This window comes from Pinus tabuliformis, chromosome 9 (assembly GCF_031772625.1).
Source record: "Pinus tabuliformis cultivar Carrire ecotype Pingquan chromosome 9, CPIR1, whole genome shotgun sequence".
NCBI lineage: Eukaryota > Viridiplantae > Streptophyta > Pinopsida > Pinales > Pinaceae > Pinus > Pinus tabuliformis.
The window spans coordinates 543,290,792-543,317,978 of record NC_142307.1 but is presented as its reverse complement, the minus strand read 5'-3'; positions in this window follow the sequence as shown (position 1 = coordinate 543,317,978).

The window sequence follows — 27,187 nt, the reverse complement described above, 5'->3', positions numbered from 1 at the left end:
TCTTGCACTTTCCTACTCTTCCTTTGCCTTCTTTCTCCAAGAATCCAAGTATGCCACACCCTCCAAGTGTGCTCCAAGAAAACTCTAAGTATCCAAGAGTATGAGAGAGAGAGAATAATGAGAAAGATCTCCAATAATGAGGCCTTTGTTTTCTTCATTTTCCTCCCCACATGCAACCTATGACCTTTTACCTTCCTTTTCTCATAATTTCCATTATTTTCATAAATAAATGTGCCAAAATACATTTTTGCCTCTTTAATGCCTTATCCATTGCCTTTGACAATTTCCTTAGCCATAAACAACTAAATGAACACCCCCTAAGATGTCTCCCCCACCATTCAACTTGGAATACGTGTCCCATCATCCGTGGTATTTATATATTTTTACATGGAATTTTCACCAGGGTTGTTACACTTCTATCAATATTGGTGGTATTAGGAATGAGTTAAATAGCTAAATGGAGGGAGGGGATTTCACACTTGATGGGTAAAATTGCCTCAACACCATGAACGAGATGAAAAGTTTTAAATCAAGTCATAATGACGATGAATGCACAATAGGCCTACAAAGCATAGAACAACATATTATTCATGGTTTTAAGGATTTTATCGATGACCTCAAGCTGATCATTACCCTATAAAAATTTGTGTAGAAAATCTATACACAAAACCTAAGTGTGGAGACAATTCTTGGGAGACTTTACATTCAAAATGTGAACCATGGTTAGAGACCATCTATTTGGGAAACTAAATCAAGTAATGGCATGATTGTAAAATAAATAGGAGGTTATGAAATGTTGAAGGTTGGCATGGTTTCAACTCGGTTCATAAAGTAATCAATTATTATAAGAATGTACTTGTTACCATTGATGGATGTTGGCTAAAAATACATAATGTTGATTCCCCACTTGCAAAAGGCATCGATAATGACTACAATTTGAAGTAGAGCCATTGTATCTCTATCCTTGGGGGCATACTAGTTTGACTACTAACACATTGCTTAATTACTTGGTTGCAATCATAAAAAAGGATAGGCCAAAACTAAATAACGTGGACAACCTTTTGAATAGTTTCCATCCTTGAGGTATGGGCACCATAAATGGCTCTATGGTAATCATTTAAAAATCATTCGACATCATTTTGAGCCCAAAGAACCATCTCTCACAATTAAAAACTAAAAAAATTAAGTCAAACATTGAAGCATTACATCTATTGTTCGTCATAACATGGTTTTGAGGATTTTATTAATGACCTCAACTTGGCCATTAACCTTGTAGATAGTGTGTAGAGGAGAACTCATGCACAAATAATGAGAATGAACATAATTCTTGGAAGACATTGTGTTCAAAAAGTGAACCATTGTTGGAGACCAACTACTTGAAGACACCAAGTAAGTGATGTCATATTTGAGAAAGAAGTAGGTAGTTGTGGTTGTAGGCTTGTTGAAGATTGGAGTGGCTTCAAACCACCTCATAAAATAATTAGTGGCCATAAAAATGTACTTGTGACCATCAAGGGATGATGTATAGTTCTCAATAAATTTAATTCCCCACTTGCAAAATGGATCAATAGTGACTAATGAGTGAAAAGGAACCATTGGAGGTCTAACTTTGAGGGCATAAATTTGAGAATCAACACATCGCTTTGTTGCTTGGATGCAATAATTAAAAAGGAAATGCCAAAAATGAATGATATAAATGATATTCTAAGAAGTTTCCATGTTTGAAAGATGACCATCACATGCATTGGTTTTGTAGTCAATTAAAAGACACTCAACCTCATCATGAGAGAGGCAACGACATAATATGGTATCAATGGTTAGTTGGTAAAGGACATCATTAATGTGGATATATCTAGGAACCTAATGACATGTATGTCATCAATGGTAAAAAATAATGGGGACCAAGCTTTTAGGTGTGCATATACACCATAATGTCATTTTTCCAAGGGTCTTCAAATGGAATGATAAAAATATGCTCATTTTGGAGCATGTCATTAGGAGAAGGGTCTACTTCACCTGTAGGGTAGATTGGTGATGAAATCAACAAGGGCCAATGATTCATTACACTTGGGAGTGGAAAAATCAAAATCATATTCCTAAAGGATTATATTCCACTGAATGAACTTACCATTAATAATGTGATGCCTCAAAATGCATTACATGGGATTTGAATTAGCAACAACCTTAGTTTTTTAGAGTAATGTATAGTGATAAAGTTTGTGAACCAAAAAGACTAACAATAAGCCTAAATTTTCATCATGATTATAGGTAAATGGTAGTCCTAAAAGGTTATTTCTAATGTGGTATATGATGTGCTCACAACCATCCTCCCCTTCATGATTTAACCCACCAACCACAACAGATGCTGACATAGAGACATAAATGTTGTAATCCTTGTTAAGGTCAAGAAGGATAGTTAAAAGAGTCAATGTAAGTGCATTCTTTAATGCATCAATTGTTTTTTGAGTTTGGTCATTCCATACAAAGGGTATGTTGTAATGTAACAAATGCAAAAACCCATGAGCACACATAGCGCAATTAAGAATGAATCGATGAAGAAAATTGGCCTTGCCTTGAACACTTTGCAATTAGTGCAGAGTTATTGGGAGAGAAAACTCAAAAATGGCTTGAACCTTCAATGGGTTTATAGTAATATCCTTTTGCAGAGAATGAATCCTACAAGGTTATCTATTATAACACAAAAAACACACTTAATCATATTCAAGAAAATTATATATTTTTGACATTGAATGAAACAATGTGAAAATCTTCTAAGAGTGTTATACTTGTATTTGCCACCATATGTCTTGCAGGGATGTCATTAGATGTTATGAGGGTGAAATTACATAATTGAGTAAAAATTTCATAATTATTTCACATGGAACTATTATTTTGTCACAATTTCAAAAATTATGAAATAATAATTATTTCATAACAGAGAAAAACTCGTAATTGAGAAGAAAGTTCATAATGAATTGGAAAAGGCTCATAATGGAACATGGAAATTGACCAAAAAGTTCATAATAGAAAAAATTCTCATAATGGGTTTGCAAAATCTCATAACTGAGCATGGAACTTGTACTTGCTTAGTTCACATGCCATCAAGCCTATTTATGGATTGCAATTGCTTGGTTCACATGTCGTCAAGCCTATCTATGACTCGTATCCGCCTAATTCACATGTCATCAAGCATGTCTCCAAGTCCTTCTAGATTCTAATAAGAAGAGGCCAAATAGGGGGATAGGGAATATCTAAAGTTTGAGTCATTGTACTATTGAAACTAAGAGAGGGAAAATAAAGGTGTCAAGGAGCTTGGAGCTTAAAGGTATTGCAACAATTATCAAGGTTTATATTTGTTGTTGTACTTTATTTGATAATCAATAAAGATATATGCCATTTCCCCTCCAATGTGTTTTATATTGAGTTTTTTTTTCTAATGCATTTTTAGATCAACTTTTACTTGAGCAAAGTAGATTAGATATTGTTGTTTCTAATATTCTTTAAGGCCAAATGAGTTTGAGAAAGGTATGTTTTGTTTTTTGTGTGCAGGTTATTGAATGTTGAGATAGGACTAGATTCTTGGAGTTGGATCAACTATGAACATGCAAGCATGACCACTGTAACTAGGTATGGTCCATTCTCCTATCCTCATCACATCAATTGAATGAATAAACTATGTGTAGAGTGAAATGTCATTGTGTTTTATCCCCTATCTATTTGTAATCATAATTAGATTAGTGAGAGGGATAACCTATCCATAGGAGAGTTTCCTCTTCAAAGATGAGCATTGTGACCATTTCTTCAAATGAATAGTGATATTGTTGAGAAAAACAAGGATGATATCAACCAAGTCATGAAAAACAATATGAAATGCACCATTAGAAAGTGGCTCCAACATTCTTCAATCTAAAAAGCATAATGCAATGTCCCCCATGGTGCACTATTGATGGGATTTCTACCAACACCAAAAGCACATCCCTTGTGAGTGAGTTAGGTTCACTAATAAATATAAAGATATGATATTATCTACCTTTTCCTAGGGTTCATATTCATAAGGGAAATGCAAATAGGTAGATATAAATACGTAATGATCATTATTTTCCCTTGTCTCATGAATAACTTGGTTAGTCCAATTCCAAAGCTAGATTCATTGACAAACCTACACAATTCAAATTAACAAAACATTTCTCTTTTCCATTTAAACATTCCAAACAGACAACAAAAATTGCAAAATCATAAAACCGTAGTTGATACTAAGGAAAATCAAGTTCCTACCAATATTATTATCCATGCATGGAAAGATTTAACAAATACACAATAATGGGTGGGGGGAAGAAGATAGATCTATTATATCAATATCAAAAATATGATAACAAGTATACCTGAACCTTGTTGTTACACCTCCTTCAATAGATTTTGAGTCCTCTCATCCTTTGCCACATGCAATCAACTTTCCAACAATATGGTTGTAGTTTCACTTTGGCAAAGTAGCCAAGGAGAGACTAAACTAACTCTATAGAAAACTCAATCACATATTGAAGAACCAAGGGATAGCCTACTCAAATAGAGAGAAAACTACAAGCATATGGCAATTAACCAAAGGCCTGATTTTTCTCTAACGTAATGGTGTATTCTCTTGCCATGTCCTTCCCTTGACCTAAGAGCCCTTATTTATATGAGTAGAGAGTCGATACAATTGAGGAGTGAAGTGCATGCCATAAAAATGTCAAGCATGCATGATATCCACTCTAGGCCTATGAATTATGTATAATTTGTACTTTTTAATGGCATTTGAGGGTGCTACATGTTTATCATTGAATATTAGTGACCTAGTTGTGACTTTTACTTGGGAAACCCATGAGCACATGGTAAAGGACTTAAATTAACCATGGAGATGTTCTATCAGATTTGGCATAAGGTGTGTAAGTGGATTGACTCATCTAATTTGACCATAGGTGACCAAATAAAAGTATAACATATACCTTCTAATGTGTGAGGTTAGAAGGAGAGGACAATTGATGGTCAAAATACATTATAAAGTGGAGAGTTCTCACGTAAGTGAGCTAGGGAGTACAACAAAATAAAGATATTGGGAAGTACCTACAAGCGAAGACCAAAGAATCAATTGAAAATATTCCCAAGGTGGGCATACATATACTTAGGTGGAAAATGAGCATGACCACCTAGTCTAGTACATTGTGGATCCATGAATTGTGTAATATGCAAAATTGTGGCCATGAAAGAATACATGGTGAATTTGGGTCAAAACAAGATCATGGTCATGAAATTCAAGTGGATCCACATCTTAATGTATATTAGGAGAACAACCATAATTGTGTAAAGTACAAATTGGTCTTGCAAGGTACCCATGATGTAGTGGTACTATATAATAAACTTAGGTTGTAGCACCAAAGAAGGATGGCATCATAACCCAAGGTTTTTAATCCAAACCCACCATAAGTGTGGATCCACAACATGTGATTAAATGATCTGAAGTCAAACATGGGAGAAGCCACATAATCACTAGCCATTCATGTATATAATTAATAGATGTGAGGCCACCCACCAATGATGATAATGAGCACCAAGGTATTTAGGAAATTCTGATAAGTGTGAATAGATGTGTTGATGTTGAATATTTACAAAATCAATTGATTAGGAGTCATTGATGCATACCCACTATTGAATGTGAAGGAACCTACCATTGATGACTATAAGCCCCAATTTACTATAAGGGTCTCTAAATCCACTTCTAAGAAAAATGAATTGGATTTGATAGGAAGTGATCCATCGAAAGGAGGGCATTAAGGTGTTCCTCATCCATTAACATAAGATAGTAACAATTTTGATTATTGGGACAACAACTTGAGAAATCATACAATTGATTACAATTTAACATTGGGAAGGTTGACATGGATAATCAAGACATATGAGAATTTGGATGACATAGGTTGAAGACATCCCTTGATATTAGCATGACATAATGGTGACTTGGATAGCAATTTACACCAAAAAGGACCAAAGCTATACATCATTAATGTTGAAGGTGTTAAGGCATTCTCCATAAATATTGCAAGAGTAACCAATAAGAGGAGTAAAATTGAAAATCATGTTACAACTCCTAAGGTAACAAACCCAATTGAAAAGAACTAACTCTGAAAAAGTTTTGTCCAAGGGTGACATAAACTAACCATTTCCATTTAAATGGATGAATCATAAAGATTTGATTTCTTCTCCCCTCTCTTTTTTAATTTATTTTTATTTGTTTTTGTCATTTCCATGTTATAAAGGTTGAAATAGAATAACTATGATGTCATAATATAGTGGAGGAGATGAATGTCGCAAGGCATGCCTATTACATTCAGACGCATGGAACATACCTATGGAAAAGAAAGAAAAAAAGTGCTCAACAAGTTGTGTACACTCACAAATGCATCTCCTCTAGGGACATGTTTCAAAAGGCTAATTAATCGATGTAAATGGTGAGTAACTAATGTGAATACATTGGAAGCATAAGGAAGCAAACACTAATGAAGAATTCGTCACAAGTGTGCAAGCAATGATAAGAAATACTAATACAAATCAAACATGAAATCATGGTGGGGCTAATGGGGCTCCTAGACCTATGTGAAAAACTCATCATGGATACCAATTAATGGAAACATAGGTGCTCATTGGAATGGCCCATGATAGGTAGGAACTATCGAACAAATTATTTCTTCATAATTGATGTAGATAGGTTAAGGCCACAACTTGATGGGTTTGACCCTAAGGCATAATCTCTATAAAACAAAGGCTAATAGTGGAAAATGGAAGGTAAGAACCTATCATTATATGCAAGATTCACAACATTTAACTCAAAGGTCACAAAAATTCACATTGAAAAATGCCAAAGAATGGTACCTATAGTCCTTTAAACTATCAACATACCTTGCCTAAGGGTTAGAAATAAAGGTAAATTGCATGAAATCCAAAAATAGTGAGAAATTAGGGGAAAATTGGCTTTTGTTTTGCAAAATAAAACTAAAATGTTTTAAACTTAATTTTTACCATTTTACTTGTCAATTTCATCATCATCGGAAAAACCAATTTATACCAAAAAATTCAATTGAGGATTCTAAGAGATTCCTTTGTCAAGATTTTGAGCTATGTGGACTAGGTAAGCCCTCATCCCATGCTCTTCATTTTGATTCATTTCAATTTTAAGAACTTTGGATTTTTACTAGGTGCAAAATCTTTTTTGGTGTGTGTATGTGTGCTCATGGCTATTGCAATGAATAGTAATGAGCAAATAGAAATACTTGTGGGTTGTTAGAGTAAGACTAAAGGGTGACCACAACTATCCATACATGGTGTTGCAAGCACACACATATTTTTGACAAAAACAAACACCCAAAAATGGAATTGATTTCTATTTTTCTTATGGATCATGCAAAGCCTTATGTAATGATCGAGTGGAGAGAGTGAGCACACGAATAATAGAGAATGATTCTTTAGGTGATTGGGCCACACTAGGCACACTTAGTGATTATGACATTTTCAAGTTCTTCAAGAGACCCAACCCGTAGAGACAAGCAATGCCATTGGAGAGGCTTGCTAGCTATTGGGATCCTAATGAGTAGGCATTTTGAATTGGTGAGGAGACACTTCATTTGGATGTTGAATACATCTATTTTCCTTATAGGGCTATCCCAACAAGAAATACTAGTAGCCTTGAAAGGAGGTGGTAGAGGTGGGGCCATTACAAGTGTGACAAATTGCATCCACACCTACTATGCACTAGGGGCATGGAAGGTACCAATCAACCATCAATTTGAGCTATATGTGATATTAGACTCAAACCATTATGTTCATCATTTTATAGATAGTGGGATCCACAACACTACATCTAGCCTTTTGAGTATTTAATGCAACATGACATAGAGTGACTAAGGCCTGTGATATTTGATTGGTGTTTAGGTTCGATAGTCAAAATGAATGACCCAATAATGATAAATATGGGAGACCAACTGAGTACTTGTAGGACAAGGAGACATGGATTATTTGGTCATGGGAGCATATTGTTCTCATTCTTTATAAAGAGATTTCTAACCATGTGCTCATATAATTTTATTCCTCTAAACGGGTTGAGAGAGCAAAGATATAAAAAATTATGCGTTACCACTCACCACCCTCATGTCTTTAACTATTGCCACACACGATTACATGATTTTAAACAAAGGCATTGAGAATATTCTGCAGGGCTTAAACATTGAGGAGCGCCAATTCCGAGGTGTTGATGTGTATAGTTGTTACATTAGTTATCCGTTAGTTTCATTCTTTTAATTTAAAAATATTAATAAAATGGTAACAAAGTCATTTTTATTAATTTGAAAATGTTTTAAAAGCATTTACAAATTGGAAAAAACTATAACGTGACCTCGATAAAGTTGATAGGGCGCACATGTTGATTCCCTTGTCATGGGTGCATGCTGCTTCGATTGTCGGTATTTGAAAATATATCGAGAAAGTGGGTTGTTGTGGCAGCCAGATCTTGTTGTCGTGGATGCGTGCTGCTTTGGTTGTCGGTGTTTGAAAATAGACCGAGAGAGTGGGCTCTTGTGGCATCCAAAGATGATTCTATTGTCGTGGGTGCATGCTGTTTTGGTTGTCAGTGTTTGAAAATAGACTGAGAGAGTGGGCTTTCGTGGCAGCCAAAGATTCCACAACAGGCTGGTTAGAGGTGTAGTGGTTTAAAAAATAGAGCCAACACTCCCATTTCGGGGAGAGAGTTCATTTGGGAGAAAATGACATTTGTTTTCTGTGCTTTTAGATAGTTCAACATATGCATGTGCAAGCTTGCTATCTGAAGCACATTTTACATAGGAGATAGTTGTCTGAAGCTGATTTAGATGACACCTTATATGGCAATTTAAGGTGGTTGGGTTAAAATCAATGTGTACTCCAGAACTCTGTACAGGAAAAAGCATAATAATAATTGGAGGATTGACGATTTTCATATGGTTGAATGGTTAAAGCGCCCAACTCTCTCCAGGAAAAAGCAAAACAACAATTGGAGGAATGACCATTTTCTTTGCAAATATGGCTGAATGGGTAAGCGCCCAACTCAACATTGACAAATTCGTAGGTTCGATTCCTGCTCGATGCACTTGAAATATTCAGTTTTAATCAAAGGTGTTGAAAATATTGTATAGGACTTAAATGTTGAGGAGCGCCAATTCCGAAGCGCCGACGTGTACAATTGTTACTCCTCATTTTCATTCTTTCAATTTAAAAATATTAATAACATTGTAACCATCCTTTTTTTTAAGTATTAAAAATTTGGAAAAAATGTTATTAAATCTAACTAAACTATAAATGACTTCAAGAAAGTCGGTAGGGCATGTGCTGATTTGAGTGTCTTGGGCATGTGCTGCTTCCGGTGTTGGGGACACCTACTGCTTCGAGTCAAAGTTTCCACTTCTGCGAAAGAGTGGGAGAGAGTGGGCTGTCATGGCAGCCAAAGATTCCATTTCCAACCGACAGTGGTGTTATGGTTTAAAAATAGAGCCAGCCCTCCCATTTATGGGAGAGAGTTCATTTCAATGGGAGAGAGTTCATTTGGGAGGAAGTGACATTCGGTTTTCGTTGTTTTAGACAGTTCAACATATGCATGTGCAGGCTTGCTGTCTGAAACACAGTTAGCACAGGAGCTTGGAGTTTGATGTCTGAAGCTGATTTACATGAAACTTTATCAAATGACAATTTAAGGTGGCTGGGTTAATATCAATGTGTACTTTGGAACTCTGTCCAAGAAAAAACATAAAAACATTTGGAGGATTAACCATTTTCTTTGCAAATATCACTGAATGGTTAAAGCGCCCAACTCAACATTGGCAAATTTGTAGGTTCGATTCTTGCTCGATGCACTTCAAATGTTCAGATTTAATTAAAAACATTGAAAATATTCTATAAAACTTAAATATTGAGGAAACTTCAATTCCAAAACTCCAATGTGTACCATTGTTATTCTTCATTTTCATTTTTTCAATTTAAAAATATTAATAATGCACTGCGAAAATCCCCCATACTTAAATTCAAAAAGAGTCAAGGGATCTCTACCTGAATGGTTCATGAGGCACAATACTTGCTAAGGTTTTGCAAATGGGGTAGCAAGCTAAGTGGGCTTGATTGTGGGGAAAAACTCCACAGTTAAGCGCGCTTGAGCCAGAGGAGTTTTGGGATGGGTGACCTCCTGGGAAGTCCTGGTTACCGGGTGCAAGCCCCGGAAGTGATGATTGATGCTATGTGATTCGTTCTCCACATTTCACTAGTTTCAATCCCACTTCTTCACCCCTGTGAGCATCACCCGATGCAATGAGTGCTAAGTGAACTATTCAAAAATCATGAGAAATTAGTCACTTTACGACTACCTCTCATGGAAATGGTCATACTTTGAATGACTTACTTAACGCAGTTGAATCCCAAAAATGATATCTAATATAATGCACTGCGAAAATCCCCCATACTTAAATTCAAAAAGAGTCAAGGGATCTCTACCTGAATGGTTCATGAGGCACAATACTTGCTAAGGTTTTGCAAATGGGGTAGCAAGCTAAGTGGGCTTGATTGTGGGGAAAAACTCCACAGTTAAGCGCGCTTGAGCCAGAGGAGTTCTGGGATGGGTGACCTCCTGGGAAGTCCTGGTTACCGGGTGCAAGCCCCGGAAGTGATGATTGATGCTATGTGATTCGTTCTCCACATTTCACTAGTTTCAATCCCACTTCTTCACCCCTGTGAGCATCACCCGATGCAATGAGTGCTAAGTGAACTATTCAAAAATCATGAGAAATTAGTCACTTTACGACTACCTCTCATGGAAATGGTCATACTTTGAATGACTTACTTAACGCAGTTGAATCCCAAAAATGATATCTAATATAATGCACTGCGAAAATCCCCCATACTTAAATTCAAAAAGAGTCAAGGGATCTCTACCTGAATGGTTCATGAGGCACAATACTTGCTAAGGTTTTGCAAATGGGGTAGCAAGCTAAGTGGGCTTGATTGTGGGGAAAAACTCCACAGTTAAGCGCGCTTGAGCCAGAGGAGTTCTGGGATGGGTGACCTCCTGGGAAGTCCTGGTTACCGGGTGCAAGCCCCGGAAGTGATGATTGATGCTATGTGATTCGTTCTCCACATTTCACTAGTTTCAATCCCACTTCCCCGATGCAATGAGTGCTAAGTGAACTATTCAAAAATCATGAGAAATTAGTCACTTTACGACTACCTCTCATGGAAATGGTCATACTTTGAATGACTTACTTAACGCAGTTGAATCCCAAAAATGATATCTAACATAGTAACCGTTGATTTTTTTTAAATATTAAAAAATAAGAAAAATATTATTAAATCTCACTCAACTATAATTCACTCCAAGAAAGTCGAGCGTTCATTTTTTCAATTTAAAATTATTAATAACATGGTAACCGTTAGTTTTATTATTATTTTTTTTAAGTATTAAAATTTTTAGAAAGAATGTTATTAAATCTAACTAAAATATAATTAACTCCAAAAAAGTCGGTAGGGCGCGTTGCTTTGGGTGTCGTGGCGCGTGCTGCTTCCGGTGTCGTGGGCGCGTGCTGCATCCGGAAGTTTCCACTTCTGCGACAGAGTGGGCTGTCGTGGCAGCCAAGGATTCCATCTCCAACTGTAGCGAGCGCTCCCATTTCAGGGAGAGACAACGGGAGAGAGTTCATTTTTCCAACTGTCGTGGTTTAAAAACAGAGCCAGAAACTGCCGTGGTTTAAAAACAGAGCGAGTGCTCCCATTTCTGGGAGAGACAACGAGACAACGGGAGAGAGTTCATTTGGGAGGAGGAAGTGACATTTGGTTTCTGCTAAAACAATTCAACGTATGCAGGCTTGTTTGAAGCACAGTTAGCACAGGAGCTTGATTTACATGACATTTTATCAAATGACAAATTCGTAGGTTCGATTTCTGCTGGATGCACTTGGAATGTTCAGTACAATCTCTGCTCACGAAATTTATATACATCGCCCTTCTTGCTTGCCTTATGGTGCCTACTAGTCGATCGATCGGTCCTAGCTCATCTGCGCCGATCCCCCGCTGCTCGTTCTGCTTTGAATGGGGTAGCCCACCGATTTTGCTCGTCTGGTGATGTCTGGTGATATGCGCTCACTGTTTTTTGATATTTGATATTGTATTGGTTGATTCGCCCATCATGCAGAGCTTCGAGCCTATAATTAGCTGAGGATGATAGCGGTCGGGCAAAAGCACACCGCTTACCGTAGAGTCAAGATCGCAACCTCTCTCGGAAAGCCAAAAATGCGATGCTGCACAGGGCGAATTTTCTCCATATGTACCTGTACACCTTGAGCTCCGATTACGTGTCCCAAGTACAAAATTTCCCCAGGTATAGTCAGACTTTTTCCACTGTTTAAAATGCATGCAACATTATTGCAATTCCTGGAGCAGTTGATTTCAAAATCATTGTAGTTGTCATAAAATGTGTGCTTATTCATTTGGTTCTCGTGACAATATGATATGTGTTTCAGGAGGCCATCATTCTTCCACCATGGGTTGTTCTTGCGGTACGGCCAAGGCCTGGTGTGTGGGAATTTGTTCGCTTCCTGTTGAAGAGCTCTCTGTAGCTGAATATTTGGAATTCAAGGAAAACCTTGTGAATGAAGGTACTTATTTACATAGTGGACCCATCAAATTCAGATGTGGATAATTCTAATGACATAATTCTAATGATAGATGACGATCAACCAATGTAGAAGACTGTGTACCTTATTGCGTTTTCAAGGAACCCGATTTTATCCCTTTTATCTCTGATCTGCCTTTGCCTAGAAATTGGGTTGTTAGGATTGAACTCAAGCTTCAAAGCATTTAATATTTCGACCACCTTGATGGAGGGGAGAGATTTGAGGCCTTCTAGCCCATGTTCACTGATTTCCTAATAGCTTTGAGAGCTTTTAACCAAATTTGCTCCAGGCTCTAGGCTTTTTCTTCAAGGTTACTCAAGTTTCTTGCTTTCCAAAGGGACTTCATTATAAAACATTAACTCCCAAAATTTTGAAAGAGAAGGGGTTTTCCATGTGCCATTCCCTCAGGAAGAAAAAAGGGAACTCGTTTGCTTGCAGTTTTTTCTTTGATAAAGTATCCTCTCATAGTTTCCAGACTTTCTAATCTATTTCACAATTTAAGAGAATGTGGTCATATAGTTGGACTTCTTATTAGTTGTCAACGACACGTATATAATATGTTGATTGAAATTGATGGTTGGGTGCTTTTCGACTTGTTTTCCATGATCTAGACTGATTACCTTTAGCTGATTGTTGTTAAACAATCCTTAATGCAAATTCTCCCAATACTATTAGGGTGGGGCAGAATTATAAGGCTTGCCTCATTCACTGCCTTGCTCCCTCACTGTGCCTCTACTGCTATGTTTATTAATTACGTTCAGCATCAGAGGCATCATCATAGAGAATTCTAGTTTCGATCAGCTCCTTGCAAGGCGGTGAGATTTGAAAGCAGCTTACCTTTCTTTGGGACTTGCCTGCGGGCATGCATCATAGTATCTATGGAAGACATCATAGATAGAAGGCGTTCAACGAATCTTTCTTTGTTGAAGCCTCTAGTTACCTTTCTCGCCAAAAGAGACAGAGACTTTAAAGATTAACGGGCCTACCCGCACCTATCCTTAGATAGGCGGGATAGTTACCACACCGTAGATATTCTTGGAGATATAGAGATATAGACTCGACTCTTTGTGTGCGTTACATCAAAATAAGGATGGGTAAAGGTAAACTCGGTTTCTCGATGGGACAGAGGATATCGATTTAATCCATCCCAGGTATAAATCCTAGGGAAAAAGTAGTACCAGTGAGTCAGATAACGAAGTATACTCCGATTCCTTGGCCTTTGGGAGAAGCAATAATTACATATGTAATAAATACACGGACTTCGATATTAGTTACCGAAGTGATATGATGGAAAGGACTTGGAACTTGGAAGACCTGGATATACCGAAGTGATTAGTCCGCGCGGGTAAGTCTGCTAAGATGGTCTTTTTCACTTTGCTAAGTCCCTTTCTTTCTTTGTTTCTTTCCTCCCCCATTGGTTGAGTGTCTAAACACAAGAAAGAGCTTTTTGACTAACTAATTAACATTGATGAAGCATTTACCATATGGACTAAATAGTATCCTGGTGCCCTTCCCTTTTCGCAAGGAAGCAGAGGCAACTACCAACCATTATAGACGAAATAAGATAGCGATCCAATTCGATTTTTGTGAGGGAATCTCTTGTCTCCTTTTGAATTGAGTATAATCTCCATTCTCAAGTACATTTTTGTCACTCATTGGTGGTATCTTGATTGTTCGGTAGTATCTTGATCGTACTGATTCTAATTCTCAACCCCTGGGATACACATAAACATATATCATTATGAGAACGAAGCCTATAGAACTTGCTTGGTATCAAAACTACCTATGGATCTCTAGCTAACCCTCTCTACATCCCACCTACCTCCCCTTGGGACATAGAAATAATAGAAATAGTTTGCACTAAGTAAATCCAATCAATGAATCACATAGTTTGGGCCTAGACGTTTTCTAATTATGTGGCGATGCATGCATGTAATAAGGTCAGGCATTCTTGTAGAGCGAAGGATTGTGGTAATGAAGCCTAAAAATGGAGGGATGATGGGGACAAAGCCCGATAGGCAATCAATGGAAAGAGTGGGATGGTTGGGTAAGGAAATGAAAAAAGGGTGGGATACTCGATTATAATATTGGAAAAGGTAGGTGGAAATATTGACAAAAGTCTTCCATACGTCGATAAAAATCAGAGCCAAAGAGATTTGTTAGTGTTAAGTTGGAGTAACTAATAAGACACTTTCCCTTTGTTCATGAGTGTTAAGTAGGATGAAGAGGAGTTTCTTCTTGGCGCCATTTGATTGAATATAACTGAGCAATATGACAAGGAATGTTTGAACATATATAATAGGGAAGGAAAAGAGAAAAAGAACAATAGTGAAACCAAAGCAAATGGATAAATGGGTGCATAAGGAAGAGGAGCTATGGAAGAGAGGTTTATGGCTGAAGAGTAAAGACATGGAGGAGATCCATCAGAAAAGAATAATCTAGAGAAAATCATGAATCTCTTGATCAAGAAAAGTTGTTGGATCCGCTTCAAGATCATTATATTATTAGCCCATTTGTAGATGAAAAATGTGTTGAGGAATGTGAGGAGGAACGACTCACCTGACAACTATTTACCCACTAACCCCAATCCCCGAGGAAGGGACTACGTATTCTAATTGGATCATTTCAAGTATGCTCATTGGATCTTGGATCATAGGACTAACTAGGCAGGCTCTGTCATCCACCAATCCCACATCTAATTCACGCCTTACATGTAACACTACTGCCCATGCTCTCCCCTGACAACTCATCAAACCTCCTCAAAGGCCATTTCTGTGCGTTTCATTGACACTTGACTTACCTGTTGAGGCTGGAGTAGGCTTTGCCTATTGATTGTAGTAGGCAGTAGGCTTGGCCTATATAGAATATGCAGAAAGTAGGGGTGGTCTAGTCCATAAGGAAGGGTTAAAGTAGGCTTCGTCGTTGAGTGTGCAAGACATAGGAGTAGGATTCAAGACATTGGAATTGTAATCCGAGGGACAGCTCAATCATTCCATATCCATTTAAGACGTGTGAGTCTGAATCCCGGTCCTAGGTAGGAATAGTTTGCAAGACGTGGGAAGAGGAAGAAGGTAGGGTAATAAAGTAACTAAGAATAAATAGACTATGGCCCCTGTAACTAGGGTAACCAAGCTTATATATGTGTGTCTTGTGCGGATGTAATAATAGAAGGTAGCAAAATCAATTTATGTTTCCCCTCATAAAGTCTCAAAGATCATATTTTTTGACTTATTAAATCAATTTATATTTTTCCTTATAAACTCTCCAATATACTATTCCTTTACTTATAACAGAAATTGAGATTCCCCTAGCTCTGAGAGAATGTAAATTCCTCTCATAAAGGCTCCTAGTGTTCATGATCCCTTCAAGGCTCTGAGTGTTCATGATCCCTTTCATGGGAGAATAACTACTGGGAAGGTCACTATCCTAATCCTATTCCTTTACTTATAACAGAAATTGAGATTCCCCTAGCTCCGAGAGAATGTAAATTCCTCTCATACAAGCTCAAGTGTTCGTGATCCCCTCCATGGGAGAATAACTCGTGGCAATCCAATGGTTGCTTGTAAGGTAAGGGGATTGAAATGTTATTCCTTTAAATGTCCTTTTTTCTTGTCTCCCCCTAAAATAAGAAAATCTCTTTAATCATTTCCTGATCCCCTAATTTATCCTAGAATAAATAATAAAATATGTTAACAAGGCCACAACTCTTCCTCTAGGCTGGGAGCTTTTCTCCTTGGGATCTTCTATGAACTTGAATGATGTGTTGGTTGCCTCCTTGACATAACTACCTTCTTGGAATCGTGGATCTCATATGGATTAGTGCAAAGATAGGTCAAGGGTTGTTAAAACAACATTATCAAACTAGGGCGCTTCCCCAAGAAGGCAACCTGATAACAAACTTTTAAGACATAGCTCAGGCGCATGAAATCAGGTGAGGTGCCCTTGTAATGTGTGGTAACAACAGTAGCTACTTTCTAATTGCTCCGGCAGAGTTAGTAGGTGCTTCTTCTATGTTGTGCGCTTCAATGGTCTTTGGAGAGTGGGTTGGCTGGTCACTCCTCAAAATAACACCCTCCATTAATAATGGATCTGACTTTAAAGATGTGCAATGTAACAACCCCACAACCATACTCATAAAGGTGTGTTTCTCTTTTAAGGTGGTTTGACCATGTCAAGTGTATCTTTGGACAATGTTTCCCCCCTTCTCTAAGAGTGTCACCATCCTTATCCATAAAAAACTTCATGAAAGCGGTAAGCTGGCTTATCTTTAACTGTGTCAAGGGGTTCAAAGTAATGGAGCATCCTAAGAGAAAATGACTTGGCTTCTTCTTAAACCACCTTTTACCAACAACCGTCGAAAATTAGCATTAAAATGATGGGGTCCACTTGTGCCAACTGTCCTCAACAACCTTGAGTGATTTTGAAATCATCCCTTAAACATCTTCATTTATCCTTTATCATGCTGGGCATTTATATATGTTCAAGTTCCTATATCATCCTTTTTGGAGCGCTCTTCAGATTTGGCTTTAGTTTCTCCATCTACCAAGCATTTCAATCCTGTTGGAGATACCCCTCTATCATATCTACAAAGCCTGTCTGGTGCATGCTGCGATTTGAGAGTTTTATTGCTGTGTGAGTGCATTTTTGGATTGTATATTAGCAACATAGCTGCTGGAGAATGCTCCCATTGTTGGGAATCAGAAACCAATCAGAGTAATCTGAGATCTTTCCATTATAATCAGAGATTAGGGAAGGAAAATCTCTCTCAAAGGCTGCACCTCCATGCCAAAAACATTCTTTCCAGAAATAAGAAGAGCTCACTCTTACAAATAATTACAATCTATTGCTTCCTTTAAGCTTGGAATATGTCTCCTCACTGAATTGTTGACCGTTACAAACCTCCACGTCATGCTATACAAGATACTCTCAAAGAGCCATTTACTTCAAATGTATCCCTTCCTTATCAAATCAAGAAATATACACTTTTATTGTTGTATGGCAATGAAACATTCTGAAGCAATTCATCTTCCTCCACCACAAGCATACATAGTATGTGCCTGGCTGCAAATTGAAACTATATGCATTAATTTAAGCCAAAGGCCATCTTCTTAAAGGAGTTATCCTTTTACATGGCTTTACTTGGGCTAAAATATTGATTGCTGAAATCCATATATTATTCCTTGTGGCTGAAACCTTCTCAAATATGAACTGCTATTGGTAATTTTGCCTCAAATATATTGAAGAATTTATCTTATTGTTGTTGCAAGTACGTCATGAAATAGGGTCAAATATAGTTTCCAAACTTGCCTCATCAAGTCCAATAATAACTAAACAGGGGACACCCTTTCTACTGCTAAACAAGACTGAATATAAGTTTTCGGTGTGTGCCACCACCACTTTCTAGAGAACATGATTCTACCTGAGCAAGATGAGATTAGCAATATCAACAATAAGGGAAGTGGCTAGCATGCCAAGTGAAAATAATGCCTTAGTGCTGGGGATATGCTTCATTCTGATCTGATTTAAGCAACACATGCATTGATTTTGTTTCCTGAAAACAAGGCCATTCATTACTGATGCAAACAACAATAGAGTGCTCTACTTATCTGGATAATCAACTCATACTTTTTGCCATTACCAATGTATTCACCAGACCACACATAGACTTAGTCAATTGATCCATTTCCTCGTACTTCACATATCTCTGTGGAGGTCAAATTAACCCTTGAAACTATATAGTGTTGATTTGACCTAAGAAATAGAAAACTAAAGCACATTACCTATGGTTGTGGGTTCTCCTACATCTATTGTTCATGAGAACAACATGTTGTGCATCTCATCAATCATCTTTGCTTAGTTGCTAGAGCTTTCTCACATTGACCTTTTAATGATGGGAGTTCTTTGCCCTTCTATTGTTGAGAAAGAAATCCTTCCTTCTTTGAATGAATCTTTTGAAATTTCTCTCAATAGGAATGACCAATCAGATTTGTAATACTACCTCCTAGGTTGAAATAAGAGCCATCCATAGAGATGAAACATGAAGATCAGAGGAATACACATCTTCGTCATTGTACTGTTTGTAGGTACTAGGCATGTCCAAATTGCACATGCAATTTTAGGGGTAAGTAGGCAAGCCTAAAATAATACTGAGGTTATGCATCTGGTGCTTCTGAGTATACTAGGTCTAAAAATAAGGAAGGAATGTGGTTCAGGGATGTTTTGTATGAGCTTGGACTTGTTGAAAGGAAGGCTACAAAAATCAGTTGTGATCTAGCAAAGAATTAATTTTTTTCTTCTCTAAAGCTAGATGTTGACTACATCAAAGATCTTGTGTTTGATGGCATTGTTGAGTTGGAGTTTTATATATGTGAATAAAATGTAGTGTACATTTTCACCAAATGTTTTACAAAGACAAAGTTTGTGAAGTTGAGATCTATGCTTGGGATGAAGGAAGTTTACATAAAGTGAGGATTTGATGTGATGTTATGTGAATGTCACCTTCTTCATCTTATTCTTGATACATATATATGTATTTTACAAGGTGCTCCTAGTCAATATTGACGAGGGGATATTAGGATGTGTTATATTGCCTAATGGCAATTTATGTGGTGTAATTTTGGATCTAAGCTTTAATGGCACCTTTTGGGACTTGTTTAAGTAACTATTACCCCCATAGTGGTTGTATGTTAAGGAGTTAGATATGTTGGTCCAAGATATTTTATTATATTTCCAGGTGGGCCCATTAGTTTTATTGATATTTAGTGGATGATTCTAGAAGGCTAGAAGGCTAGTTAGGCATAAAATTGAAATAAATGGCTCATATTTTGGATATATAGAGTGAGTGCACTTGGAGGTTATGATGTACCAACATAATGTTGGAGTTTGATTCTAAATCTTGGAGCATAGGTTGCACTGTGAATCTCTTGTGTCAATTTTGCATGGTAGCTTATAAGGTAAGGGGATTGAATTGTTATTCCCGATAAGGTTATGAATTGAACTTTTGTGTTAAAGCTAAGGTGGATGACATCACAATGGTGGAATGCCTCATGAGTTGTTGTGTGAAAGCTAAGGTAGATAATCATGGGCCAAGCATGAATAATGATTTCCATTTCAATTACCCTCATAAAGGTTACGACAGAATGTAAATTCCCCTCATAAAGGATCCGATAACTATTTCTTAGCAATTGCAATTACCCTAATAAAGGATCCCAGATACTATGAACATTGTGTCAAAATGAATACACTATCACTAACCAAATGCATAAAGAACACTACAATCAAATTTTGAAATTAATTTAGTAGCATTTACTATAAAGGGATTGTTGTAGCAACTACAACAACCCCAAATTTTCGACATTTCTAAAATTTGGAGTCCCTCCTTACTTTTATTTTCAAGAAATGAGCACCCTTGTTTCTCTAAGTCAACAAAGTCAAATAGCTGCACTGGCACATTTTGTATAAAGAGCTCAGTGCCCCTCACCTCCTTAGCATGGTGCAACTCTTACTAATAGCCTAGTGCAATTTATTGTCTTAGCGTTCTATAGTGTTATTCAGCAGCAAATCGCAATGCTATTCCTTAGCGCGACATCACATCGCAAAGCAATTCTTTAGCACACCGCCTTAAATCTTAGCGCACCTCTCTTACCTAATCAATCATGGAGTCAGGGGAAATATATTTGTTAAGTAGGATCTCCCATCACAAATTGGACTTGAAAATGAAATTCCAAAGAGATCGAGCTACAAGTGACTGTCCAAAAAGATGGGCATTTTTTAGGCCCCATCCTCCCCATTCTTTTGGAAGGCGAATCCTTTTCCAGTTGGCCAAATGCATCCTTCTATACTCCCCACTACCTCTCCAAATATAATTAAAACATAACTTCCTTATCTTTTCTAAGATACCTTTTGGTATGTACACTAGGAGGTGCTAATAAATTGGTAGAGCTTCTAGAAATGATTTGACCAATACCAACCTACCTACTTTGGACAACCACTTATTGCATCGAAAATGAATCCTTTTACCAACTTAACCAACCAACTAGTGCTAATTAGCTTTCTTATAGTTATTTGGCTGGATATTAAAGCTAAGGTATCTTATGCCTTCCTCCGGATTTCCTCAAGCATAGGGTACAGATTGACTTATGTCTGTTCATCTCCATCCTAGTCTCAAACAATATAGGTTTAAATTATCCATCACTTTGTGAATTTCCCAAGGATTTCTAGAACAAAAAAGTAGAATATCGTGGACAAATAATAGATGTGTTCTTAAAAGATGTTTTCCAACTAGTACACCCATCACCATATTTCTAGGCTTTGCATTTAGTAAGCATCTACTCAACCCCTCAGAAAATAGTAGGAATAAGTGCGGGGACAAAGGATAAAAGAGGGTGCATGTTAATGGCTCTTTTAATCCTATGAGATGGTTATTGAAAATGTGACTTGCTGCTTGGATATTTTGGATTTTATGTTGAGTAGCTAGCATTGTTATTCTTGGAAATGATCTCTTTGAAGACAAGTCTTTACCAATGAGAAGAGACTAAGTGTGATGATTTTGTCCCTCCTTAGCCCTTGTTGTAATGTTGATATTGGGGAAGATTTATGTTTTAATAAAAAATGGCACATGTTAATGGCACTTTTAATCCTATGAGATGGTTATTGAAAATGTGACTTGTTGCTTGGGCTGTCCATTCATTTGAAGGTTGTCTTTCTTGGTCCTTTCCTTTGTCATCTCATGGTTCTTCCTTTACTATTTGGGTTGCATGTTATTTTGACTTTAAAATATTCATTGCAATGGTGCATCTATTGCTAGGGCACTCACTCACTCTCATATAACCTAAAATTCATTTGGACTTGTAACATCCCTAGCCACCCCTGGGCGACGTCACTCACACAAACCTTAGAATTTACCATTTCACTCAAAACCCTAGGTGAAATTAAACCAGGAATAGATACACAAATAGACTAGATTCATTTAATAGATTACATTAATTTTAAGCATATCACAAATACATACATAATTTAACCATAACATACAATTGAGCACAATCAACCACAACAATGCAAATATATATATATATATATATATATATATATATATATATATATATAACGAAATAAACATCAACAAGTTTTCAAATACTTATTTGTGAATTTTGCTGGCTAGTTGTGGACCTCTGACGTTCCTCCTAGCCACAGACTGTGCGGTTCATAAACTCTCAACCGCAAGCCACCCCTGAGCTGGGGCCTCGACTCTATGGCCACCACAACCATAAACTAGAGCCACCAAGGCTCACACACTAGGATGCATCCTCTATGACATGATTAACTAAATAACCATGCCTCAATTGGTTACAGAGACCAAACCCAAGACTCACTGACTACTCAACCAGTTCCAAAACTCAAGCATAGGGCTCACTATATGGTTCCAAAGTCGAAGCCTGGGACTTGTTACCACATAATCTAGTAGGGCCCTAAGGAAGGGAAAGCCTAAGGGACCACTACTAGACTATGTGACAACAATGGGACAATGACCCACTGTCACCTTAGTCAGAGTCCCCTGCTCTTTACAGGCTTTCATTGATATGAGGAGCCCCTGTAGGAAGGGAATCACTTAGAATGGATATATCAATGATTTAGGTATGTTGAGATTCCACAAAGCCCATTCAAGGAGAGACACAACAATGGCTCAATGCTTCAAGGAAGCTAAACACTCTCCAAGAAAGGCCTAGGAGGAGATCAAGACTTAGGGTTTGAGATTTGAAATGATAACATGTATTCCTAAGATCAAGGCTCCAAGTGATAGGGTAGGACCTCTCAAAGAAGCTCTATGTGATGCTTTGATACTTCTAAGAGGCTCTTCACTTCCTTTGAGAGACCTAGGAAAGGCTTGTGTTAGGCCTAGGGTTTTATGGATAATTGTGGGAAGAAATACTTCCAAGGTACTCACTATGTCAAGGCAAGGGATGAGAAAGGGTTTCTTATGATTTGTTCCAATGAACACTATGCTTATAAGACATTCAAGGAAGTCCCTTGGTCTAGGAGAAACAAGCAAGGGTTTCCCTTCTAGGGCACAATATTTTATGGATGAGAAACTGTGAAAATTTTACCAAGCTTGGAGATCCTTTAGGCAAGACCCTAAGGAAGAGCCTTGTTCTCACGAAATCCAAAATTTCACTCTATAAAGGAATTCACTTGATGCCCTAGCCTAGATGTCCTAGAAAAAGGAGTCAAAAATCTGAGGAGGGGTCTTCTTGTGTTTCTTTATTAGATCTTATTCATCAAACAAATATCAAGAGCAAAAAGCAGTAAAGACAATGGACACAATTGTTAGGCTCTATGTTAGGGAAAAACCCCTATGTTAAAATTGGAAACTAGGGCCAAATTCCACTTTGGACAGCTTCTTTGGGAAAGATAATTACCACACTGAACTCTTCTTTTCTAGAGGGACCAAAATCGATCTAAAGATCGTCAAATTTGGATAAGTAGAAGTGGGATTTTGAATTTATTCTCCCACACAAAAATTATCAAGGTCGGCCTTATCTCTAAGTTGGTTCAATAAGTCCAAAAGACGTGTCTCTTGACCCCCATCAATTCCTATATATTGAGTTGCCTCCATCTTCATTCAACACATCACAAGGTACAACTGTTCAAAGTGAAGACAGCTCTAGGAGCCGCAGACCTAGAGGAACTGTGCTAGAGAAGAACAAAGGACGAGTTGGTGTCTCTGTTTTTATGTTCTAGATTAGGCTGAGTTATTCTACATGGGTCTATGCATTTGGTAAGGGTATATCTCTGTGATCAGGGTCGAAGTAATTTCTAAGCATTGAAGGAGGCCTGAACCCCTCAAGTCTGGTGTACAAGAAGGCCGTAAGGCCTGTGATTGATGCTAAAATAAGAGCCAAAATTCAACCAACTTATACGCAGAGGTTAAGGGTCTATCAAAGGAGGTTTACACAGAGTTTGAGGACTAGTTCGACTGCAGTTAGGGCATCTCCTAAGGCAGCCGCAGGAGACCTAAAGAGGGCCGAAATTATCTCCATAATCAGAGTGTCTAGACCGGGTTTCTTCACAGTTGTGCAGTGACATGAAGAAGGTATGTGGTTGGTTTTTTCTGTTGATGATTGCTAGATTAATGAAGTTTGGTTTTAGGACCATGATTGTAGTAACCCTAAGTTTAGTAAGTGTAATGGCATATCTTTGATGTGAGGGCTGGTAAATGAAGCTTTGTGGACAGTGATCCTTTGAGCTACATGATGTATATTCGATTAGGGTGTTTATTTGGTTTTGAGCAATGATCTTGGTTATCACATTGACAAGTCAATGTTGACATTGAATGTACTCTCTTATCCTTTGCTGAGGATTTGATTATAATAATAAGAAGAATTGAACAAGGGTTTTCCCCATCTTGGGGTTTTTCCCCAGCTTGTGCCATATCTTCGTGTTCACTTGTCTTGGCTTGTATTCTACTCTTACATCTATCAAAGGAGGTTTACACAGAGTTTGAGAACTTGTTTGACTGCAGTTAGGGCATCTCCTAAGGCAGCCGCAGGAGCCCTAAAGAGGGCTGAAAATATCTCTGTAATCAGAGTGTCTAGACCGGGTTTCTTCATAGTTGTGTAGTGACATGAAGAAGGTATGTGGTTAGTTCTTTATGTTGATGATTGCTAGATTAATGAAGTTTGGTTTTGGGACCATGATCGTAGTAACCCTAAGTTCAGTAAGTGCAGTGACATATCTTTGATGTAGGGCTGGTAAATGAAGCTTTGTGGACAGTGATCCTTTGAGCTACAAGATGTATGTTCAATTGGGGTGTTTATTTGGTTTTGATCAATGATCCTAGTTATCACATTGACAAGTCAATGTTGACATTGAATGTACTCTCTCATCCTCTGCTAAACATTTGATTATAATAATAAGAAGAATTGAACAAGGCTTTCCCCATCTTGGGGTTTTTCTTTGGCTTGTGCGATATCTTCGTGTTCGCTTGTCTTGGATTTCCTTCTACTCTTACATTTAATGTTCTTTCATTAGTTACTATTGTATGATGATGGTTAAAGTGATTGCTTATGAAATAATAGATTTGTCAATGGGCTAATGAAGTAAATATCCTAAGCAAAGAACATGTTAAGACAATTTTAACATGGCATCGGAGCCTGGCTAGGACAAGACCAAGATAGAAGGCACAATATTTGCAAGAAGCAAAACTCTTGGTGGCACAACCTATATGGAAATCTGAACCCATCACGATTGTACATGAGAGCTGGTGCTACAGTTTTTTTGAGTTATGTTCCTTGTCCAAAGATGTCAATGATCTCTACAACTTACAATGAAAGGTTGCTTGACCTTAGTCTCCATCACAACAACAGGTTGTATATATATGATGATGATGATTAGAAGGTCTCTCAGCCTTCCTTAGAACAAGGTTTGATTGCATCTTCAACCCTCCATTCCAGAGCTATATCACATACATTTAAGGTCTGGTTGAAGATGTCATTTCAGAAAATCATGTGTCGATTCTTTGTGGTCGTGTCCAAACAAACGAATCTGAAGCATAGACTTGTCCGATGATTCTTGAAGTCACTTTTGAGTATGGATGATATATAGAGATGTAATCGAGGTTTCAGTCTGTAAATGGCGTTGTTTCTATTTTCATCGATGCATTGATCATCATATTGCAAATTGACCTAGTCTGTAAATGCGATCTCTATCTAACACAACCTCATGAAATTTGAATGAGCATGATCATCATTTCCTTTTCAAACAAATCGTTGGAGCAGGAACTATGTTTGGAGGAAAGACCAGCAATGGAAATACTGTTGCAACGAGTTAGATGAGATTTAAATAAAATGAACGAAAATTATATATCATTGTCAGTCTGTCAACAATTGATTAATCTAGAACCATTTCATATGAATCAAGTATATGAAGCTTCCACGTAACAAAATTAGGATTACAATCGATGTGAATATACTTGAGTATGTTTGTAACCTATGATTACATCTGTGCAAGTTTTTGGCTATGTTGTTGCTGAGTCACGAGGCACTACACCTGTAACATATTGTTTTGAATATTGGCTTGAACTCACATTGCTCTCATGTTTATGTCTGCTACTACTACTATGCCTTATTATTGATGACAATCGAGTAAGTTTATTGCCCATAAGAGAACCTTTGCAACAGTACATGCATCTATCGAATTGCATTGAGACCTTGGAGTCTGATAGACAGTGTTAGAAACTAGAATTGTTTGACAGCTAATGCACATGTGCTGAGGTATTGCTAGTAACAAGAATTGGTCAACGTGATTGGAAGTTGTTCGATCTAATTGACCAATCAAGCCCATAATGCTTACATCAAGGCTTGCATAAGACTTGTAGTTGTGAACAAATATTGCTACTTGGAGTCACGATAGTGTTGAGTACTGTTATTATTAATTAAATCTTGTGAAATTGCTTTGAGAGCTTGATGCATTTGTTGAAGATTTCAATAGCAAGATATTTGGTAGAGCCTCATTATTGAGTAAAGCACGTAAAACAGAATGTTAATGTATGCAAAGTTGCTTAGGCAGAACTAAGGACTTATATTGCAGAGATTTGATTGGACAAAAGCTACTTTTCTGGGTCTATATGATGATCAGAATAACAATTGTTGATAATCAAAAGAGCACTTTCACAAGGTGGAAGTATGCTCTAAAGTCCAATAATTCCACTTATTCCATATTGTCGAGAGACTATGCACATTTAGGTCAAATGAAGATGGAGGACAATTCAGATGTTTTGAACAAAAAGGACTAGGTCTCTGAATCCGACTTGCATAAGAATCAAGGACATATCCATATTTGAAGCAAACTACTTCAGTATAGCCTATCAAGAAGTTGGAAAGCTCCATGATATCCCTGTGTAGAGAGAAATCTGAAGGAGGTCTTAGTTGGAAAATTAGAAAGGCAGTAAATATTTTCTCGATCTTGATATTTACTTGTGATGTTTCTTATTATTACGATTCTTTAAATCTTCTTTCTTTAGTTCATCAAGCAATTACCAAAAGCAACAACATACAAAACAATGGAAACAAGATGTAGGCACATGTTAGGGAAAAACCCCTCTTGAGGGGAAATCCAGTTAAAGTAATTCTTCCTTTCAATAGTATTCTTTGAGACTCTTCACCCTAGACCAAGACCAGACCTTCCCTCCACACCAAGTTAGCCTCCAGAAGATTGACCTCTTCCCAGCAACTTTGACTATGCAGCAGCTAACAGCTTCCGACAACAGTCCAACTTGGAAGACTTCGTTCTCCTAATTCAGAACACGAAATAAATAAAGAACACCACTAAAAATTTGATTTTCCTTGACTCCTTAAACTCCCCCAAGCTTGCATTCACTTCGGCTTCCCGACAACAAACTTTCCCAACTGCCTACTTCGCACTTCTGCCCAGAAAACAAATTTTCACACTTCTGCCTAGTAGAGAGAGAATGAGAAGTGATT